The sequence below is a fragment of the Lathyrus oleraceus genome, chromosome 6 (genome assembly GCF_024323335.1).
Source record: "Lathyrus oleraceus cultivar Zhongwan6 chromosome 6, CAAS_Psat_ZW6_1.0, whole genome shotgun sequence".
Lineage (NCBI taxonomy): Eukaryota > Viridiplantae > Streptophyta > Magnoliopsida > Fabales > Fabaceae > Lathyrus > Lathyrus oleraceus.
Window position 1 is genome coordinate 520,498,013 of NC_066584.1, and position 8,715 is coordinate 520,506,727.

Sequence of the window (8,715 nt, forward strand, 5' to 3'; positions counted from 1 at the left end):
TATTTGCAAAAGGAGTTTGATATTGTTAAGATTTTTTAAATGGATGACAAATACTCGAATGTTCGAATAAGGAAACTTGTATCGAAATACTCGAGAAGAGGAATAGAAGGCTCTAGACCATATCCTTTTTCATCCTTAGTTGCAAAAGCATTTAGATAAACTTAATGTATTTTGAATGGACGACAAATACTCGAATGACCGAGTAAGGCTACTCGTATCCAAGTACTCGGGGAAGGGAATGGAAGGCTCCAGACCACCTCCTTTTTTGTCCAAGTTTATTATGAAAATGTGTTTGACTTATCATTTGATTATGAAAAGAGTTTGGATGTGACGGAGGTAAAATGCTTGACATTGGATAAAGTGTTTCGAGATTTTGAAAAAGAAAACAAGCATTCAAACAAAAACGGTCTTAAAAAAATTCTTAATACAACATCTATTTTCAATACTAAATAAAATAAAATGCTATAATGTAATACCTATTAGTTACAACCTTGTAATTTAATGGAAGAAATTTAAGTTCAATTGCTTATATGATGTTGGAATTTACTCGTGAATTCCCTATCCAATTAACATTGAGTTTATCTTACACAACCATGACCAAAGTTAACATAGTAAATTATATACGGGTTACATTATAAATGATGAATAGAAAAACCACTCTATAAACAATAGCACATAAGAGTCCTCGATAACTAAAATACAAACAAACAAAAATATCATTAAGTTAAGAAAGAGTTAATGGGCTTGGAAAAAATAAACAAATTAGCTTAAGCCCAAATATCACATTAGTGTAAACAAAACCCAAGGAGAAAAATAGCAGAACACAACCACACAAAATTCATGTTAAAAAATCAGCATAATGGAAGACATAGATGAATGAATCTGAAAAAATCAACGGTGAAAAAATCAACGGTTAGCAAATTTCAAGTCAAGAATGTGATTCAACACTGATAGTAAAGTAATGCATGCAACTTTCTATTATAAATGAGTGAATATGATAAATCATGCAGTACTAAAACTAGACACAAGGATCCAACAAGTATAAATTGAGCTAGGAACTATATATTAAAGAGAAATAATGTCAGTTGAAAAACATATATGAAACAAAAGGAAGTCTGATAAATTTTTTTGCAAGATTATTTAACTTAATTTATAGGATGTGATTCAATATTAATATGCGACAAATAAGACCTTAATAAAGTGAGGGGATGAAATAGAGCACAAAAATTGTACTGTAATCAAGTTCTAAGATCTTCAAAACCAGACCGGTTCGAACTTCCTCTTGACAAGTCGCGAAGGAACCGACGACACAGATTGATCACAAAAAAAGCACATCATCATAAACTCTATTGAAACAACATATTTTTGCAAAGAATTTTTATCAAGGAGATGGAGAGGGTGTTGAGAGGAAGATGGAATGAATATCCTTATTCTCAACGGAAAAAAAATCAGAAGGAAAATAATAAGTGGAGTCCCCTCTCATTTTTCTTGTTATCCCCTTTATTCTTTTCTCCCTCCATCCCAAAAAGAGAGGATTCAATAAGTTTCACGTGAGAGCAGAGGGATGTTGGGGAAGGCTCCCTTTAATGGGCCACTTGGCATAGATTATTGGATGGTCACATTTCAGCAAAATTGAACAAACGGATCATAACTGTTGGGAAAGGGGTGCGTCAGCATTGTAGTTGAGGATTTGCCTTAGATTCCTTATTTCTTATTCTTATCCTTTAATTTTATGTTTTTTAATTATTATTTTTTATTTTATGATTGGATGATAGAAATAGGCAAGGATAGCTAACGAGGACCATTGATTAATTTGAATCAACGATTAAGATTGAATTAAAGAAACACAAAATAATTTAAAATGTCTATAATCCCCTTATAGATGATTTAATTGATTTAAAACAATTTGAGTCAATTAAATTAAATAAAATCCGTATTTTTCTAAATACACATGATAAAATTAAAATGCAAGCATGAAAAATTCGATTCTATTTTTCTGATTAATTTGACAAAAGAATAAAAATTAAACGACTAAAAATGAATAAAAGATGGGCGCAAATATGCTCGAAAAATTAAACTAAATGAACCAAAATGATCAGCGTGAAATAAACCTCTTGGAAACATACAAGTTTTGATCATATTTTGAAATACATTTTGACCGGTAAAAAGGCTCAGACTGGTCAAAATGCGACTGAAAAAATTGTAGAAAATAAAACAAGCACACCAGATTAAACTACACAAACCGTAGATTAATAATATTGACGTCTGCAAGCTCGATTTTGGAACATTTTTACCCACTGATTTTACATGTATTTGAGAAATGATTCAACCAATCTGTCCGTATGTTTGAAAATTTATTCTGGTCAACATTTTGGGTAATATTCATGATGAAATGCATGTTATGCTATGCTGGTGATGCAAACTGAAAATAAAGTAGGATGCATGAAAGTTTAAAAAATGGTATGGACAATATTGGGGTATGACAAATCCTAAATGGACCAAAGAAATGGTTGAGGAGATGACAACTTTAGGAAAAACAAAACTTGGGATCTTGTAACTTTACCAAGAGGGAAGAAAACGGTGGGATGCATATGTGTTTCTACAATTAAACACAAAGCTGATGGAACAATTGACATGTATAAATCACGACTAGTGGCTAAAGGTTACACTCAGTCTTATGGTGTAGATTATCAAGAGACAATTACGCCAGTAGCAAGCTCAACATCGGGAGGATACTTTTTTCACTATAAGCAAACCAAGATTGGCCTCTATTACAATTTTATGTGAAAAATGCTTTTCTACATTGAGAGGTTGTAGAAGAAATTTAGTCCTCGGAATACTTCCATTAACCGATGGTAAAAAATAGTCATCCCTCTATCGAAGGACTCGTGTCTGAGGGACTATGTAGTGTTATATTTGCAAATAACCTTTCCTAGGGAAATAATTTAAAATTGCCCTAGGAAATGGGGGACAATGAAAGGTCTCCTAAAGGGAGGTATCACCTTGCCCTTACGTCTTCCTTGCTCCTAGGAAGAAGAAACATTGGATAAGACATGTGTTGGATAATGGGAAAGTCAAGAAAGTTACTGGCCCATGTATCCCTTGGGAATAGGAATTCAACTTTCCACCTTTTGACTGTGTGGTTGATGACCTTTTCCAAGAATTCCTATAAATACCGCATCTTTCAAGTGGGGAGAGGAAGTTATACACGCTTACTACTACCCATTATTAATTAGAGATCACTTCGCTCCTAGTAACCTTAATGACATTAATACACAACATACATTTTAGTAAATATAGCTCTCTTTACATCTCATGCTCTACTTTAGTCACTATTGCTCAAACCAGGACTATGAGTTGATGTTCAGGCCATAGATTGTCCGATGTGGAACTCTTAACACCCCCTCTCAGGCCCAAGATTTACGAGTGAATCCTGGAACTAAATGGTGGGTGACCCAAATGATCTTAAACCAGAATCTATACCATCTTAAGAATTTGTGGTTAAGACTAACTCATCCCTATAAAACTGGATTGTAAGGTGATGATTGTCCCCACTTATAAATACTTGTATTGTGAGACTCTTAATATTAATAAATACATGTAAAGCACAAATATACATGTAAAGCATAGTAGCAGTATCACTCTAGTAAGTTAATATATTTATTATCAAGTTACAAACACAACAATTTGCCTAACTATTAAACTTAAACCTGTGAAACAAAAATCATATCAATTCACATATTCGAATCTAAAAGAAAAAAATTGATGTAACAATAGCAAAATGGGTGAATAGATGGTCATGAACTTAAGGAATGCAAAAAACATGCAAGAATGTCTAGTTTTAACTCAATTATAAGTTTAAAAGGAATGCAAATAACATCATAGAATATACAGTTTTAACTCAACTACAAGTTTCAAAGGAATGCAAATAACATGCATGAATATCTAGTTTTAACTCAACTATGGGTTTCAAAGAATTTGAACTTATATACACGAACACAGTTTTGCGTAATGCGCCACCGGAAACAGCTAATTTTGCAAATTAAGAAAATCATTACAAAATTAGGGTATGACATATCCTAAATGGACCAAAGCAATAGTTGAGGAGATGACAGCTTTAGGAAAAATAAAACTTGGGATCTTGTAACTTAACCAAGAGGGAAGAAAACGGTGGGGTGCATATGGATTTTTAAAATTAAACACAAAGCTGATGGAACAATTGACAGGTATAAATCACTATAGCGGTAAATTCATGACCATCAAGTTATGGATAAACTTAACGTCAATAAAACTAGAGTCGGCAACGCGCTTTTATTTTTTCCAAAGGAAAAGGAAAAAAAGTACAAACAAAATCCAAAGATAAGAAGTTTTCAAATCAAAACTAATAAAATGTCAGAGATTTAAGGTAAGGGGGTTGGTTACACAGAGGGAAGGTATTAGCACCCAAAGTGTCATAGGTACTCCTAGGGAGCCCTTTTTTGTATGCAAGTGTTTTGGTTGAAAATGATGTTTGATAAAAATGGAATGAGAGGGATGAGAAAAGAATTCATTGATTATATTTTTTTGTTTGACAAGACCTTCGGTCTTATGCCTACGTACCAACATAAAAATGAGGGATCAAAACCCTGTAGTTCGTGGTAAAAATTTCAAAGAAATTAGTGAATTAATTTTAACAAAAGTTTAGTAGAAAGAGGCACAAAAATGGCCAAATATTTGAATAGGGTTGTTAGTTCTTTTTAGTCCTTTTGAAATTAAAGTCAATATGGTTAAGTTCATTCACAAGCTTGATTTAAGAAAAAGGTTTAAAATTAGATGGCATAAGGCCAAAGTTTCTAATCATTAAAACATGTCTAATTTGAAAAACACAAATAGAGAAGGCTTTGAAAAGAGGGAGAGATTTTAAATTTAAGAAGTGGGAGGAGGTGAAGAGGCTATCATAGACAAAAATTTAAAAGTTAAGAGTTGAAAAGACCTGACCAATGGGATGCAATCCACAAGACAAGAATGTCAGATAGAAACCCATTTTCCTTTGGACTTTAGCAAGAAACAAGCATAAGAAATATCCAAGAAAACCATATGAAGACCAAGACATCAAATAAAGATGGCCATAATATCCAAGAAAGCACTCCAATAGCTAACATTCTTTAATGTCTTCCAATGTATCAAATGAAATATCCCCTTGATACACTTATAGAAACAATCTTCAAACACAATCAAAATAACAATATAACAATTAAGCACAGAGACAAAGTGACAAGTGAACCAAGGGGAACTCAAGGCTTGCATCAGATGAAAGGCACTATCAAAGATGTCTCAGTCTCAGAATAGTGAAATTGGCCAAGTCCTTTAGCATAGGGAAGTTTCCTACTTCTAAGTCCAGGAGTTCATAAAGTCCAACAGTCCACCATGATATCTTTTAGGATTTTTGTTGTTACTAGGTATTTTGAGGTCCTAAGACCACAAACAGGACACAATCACAAGTACATAATATGTACAAACACAAATGATATGGCTCAAGTGAGCAAGGTGAAAATGAGTGAAACATAAACATCTTGCATGAAATGTAAATGGAAATGAATGATAAAGGTACTTAAATTTAAATTGCATTAAGTAAATAACTTGAAAGTAAAGCAATGCTAATAAAAAGTTAGTCAATTGTTAATGAATAGTTTTAATTGTTTAAGACGTTCTTTGGAGAACACAACAACTATTCATTCACAACTATGAATACATGAACCAAGACATCATCCATGAGAAGGGCTCTGATCGGAAAAATAGCAAGTGTACTATTTTCCTTGTTATAGTAATAAAGGGGAAATTCCCCGAATGTCGATCTCAAGGATTACAAGTTAATATTGAGTTCAATTCAACATTCAATTAAACAAAATTTATAATTGGGGTTTTTTAAATTCAAAATTATAAAAATAAAGGCAAATTAAAATAATAATAAAAAATAAGGGTTTGCAAGGTACGAGGAACAATGTCAGGGAAGGTGTATGATTTATCCATGTAACAACTCTAAGTCACTACTACATCAACAAATATCAATTACTACTAGTTATCAAGGGTATTTTCTTCCAAGTCCATGGTGATAAAACCTTTAATCAATCTACCCTAATTTCTATGTCCATAGGCAATTAGGGTGAAGTTAAGCTTTATTATATCAAGAATGCTCTGATTCATACAGGGTATCCCTAGTCCTAGGTGATATTTACTACAGAGTAACCTTTATGAAAACCTTACCAATGACGATCCAGCCTAATTGATAACCACAAAACAATCTCGATTGGTCCAAAAGAGAAAGCATTAAACACATCAAAAGGTTATCGTAAGAATAGTATTATAAACGGAATCGTAAACTCATAGTCATTACAATTCTAAATCAGGGACACCCCTCTAGCATTGAAGGGTTTAGATACTCATATTGTTCAAAACCAATTCAAGATAAAAAAAATACCCATTATAAGTAATTGGATGACGTGGATCTTCAATCGCTTCCGCTCATGAAAAAATTCCGCTCTCTGAATTCCTTGATCTCTGTAATCCTTGCTTGTTTAACAATATTGTGTTCGCCTCGTTCCAAGATGATCTTTTATTTGGTAGAAGGTTCTCTTATATAGTGAAAATTCCAAGCAACAGATGGACATGTCAAAAAATCTCTCTACAAGCCCGATGATCAAAAGCCCGATGAAAAGGGAAAGTTTAGGGCTTAGGCTGACACGGGTGGCAGTGTCAACTCACTGCTTTACTTGACACGCCCATGGGAGCTTGATACGGTTGAGGATAAGGCCTAGCACAGGCCATATCAGCTGCCACGACAGGCCGTGTCAGGCTACTGTTTTGGCTTGCATTCTCCTTCTGCCTGACATGGCCCGTGTCAGGTGACACGGGTGGCCGTGGTAGGCCTCCTGTATTGGGGTTTTTCCATTCTTTTGCTTGCTGGAATTTCGCACTGTCTCTCTCTGAGTTCCTCGTTTTTTCCACCTGGACCTGTTGGACAAAAACACAGACATCCTACGCGTAAAATCACGAAAATATAAAACAAAACTGGCAATTAATAAAATTGCTTAAATAACTTACGGGAATGAGAATTAAATTTAAAGGTACCATAATGCGTACATAGTGTCTCAAAATCCTTGGTTTCTTGTCGGATAAGCAACGAAAATATAGTGAAAATGGTGACCGATCACAACCCCAAACTTAGCTCATTGCTTGTCCTCAAGTAATGTCCTATACGACAAAGTGTCACTTCCCAAAATTTTTATTCTTACCATGATACTGCTGAGATCTTTCGCCAACGCCTTCATTCCCCCTTGTATAGTTCCTGCTTTTCCTAATGAGTTTTCTGTCGCACTTCCTCATCGAGTTACCGCTTCACCTGTCAGCTTACATCACATTCTCACCAAGTCTCTCGGGGTAAAAGTGTTTTCACTCCCAATTCAGAATATGCAATATCAACTCATAAGTTTGAATAGTTTCTCCTTTCATATCAACTACACATAACACACACTTTTTGAGGTATTTCGGGTTGTAACGGGGCTTGGGTTATGGTGTGGATATTCCAAACAAAACGGGAAACAAGTGGTTTTTGGTTCAGAGTCAATGTTACTATTATTTTCACTGTGTTTGTTCATTTTCTTTCTTTTACTCTATTATTTTTTTTATAGCTCGAGTTTTTCTTTGTTATTCTTATTTTTCAATCGAGTGCCCTTCTTTGGCCAGTACTTCTTTTGAACCCTCGAGTTTATTTTCTCGATGATTCTCTTTTTTTTTCCGCACTCACCCTGGCTTTTGAAACTTATGGGTTTTACCCCAAACTTAAAATTGCAACACAACTTTAATAATATCAACTTGACTCCGAACATGGTAAGGAACTGTTTTGGCCGTGGGGTACAATTACGGGGTTAAACAAACAATGGATACAGGCTCAAATGGGGTTAACAAAGGATAACATTAACGGGATGGCTAGAAAGGCTCGGGCTATAATCAAAAAACGTGTCTCAGTGTGTGTATACATGAAATGAAACTCCCAGAGAACCTACACAAAGTTAGAGTGATAAAGACATACCTAAATATCGTTCATTATGACAAATGTGTTTGGCCTTTTATGCACTCACCATGGTAGGTAAAGCTTGACAACATTCAGAGTACTTCGAGTATGGTGCGACTTCTTACTCAACTCAGAATGCACAAGGAACCTACGTTAGTTGAGCTTTAGAAATTGCGTCCGATCTTTTCTTCAGAAGTATCGAGTTTCTAGGAAGATCCTTCACAACAAGCAAGAGTAAGTGGAGTGATCATTTCATCCACTACCTCTATTGAGCATTACCTCATCCCACTATAATACCAAGAACCTGAAATACATGCAATAGATGATACCCGGTAGTAAAAATAAACCAAATGTGAACGGTAAAAATTGGTAACTAATCAAATAAAACATAAAACAAAACAAAAATAAATGTAAAAAGCATAGGAAAACCTCCCTCACACTTGAGCTAAACATTGACCTTAATGTTTTAGAGTAGTATAGAAGGAGGGTGACACACAGTGCCCCACTGAGAGGGATGGGGTGGAAAGTGCAGCATGCCCAGACGAAATCCATATTTTTCAACCTTTCCATGTGAGTACCTTCTCCCTTTTATGGAAGGCACTATGCAAATCTAAAATAACAAACAAACACAAACAATAATTAGAACTAGTAACGCGTGAGTTGCC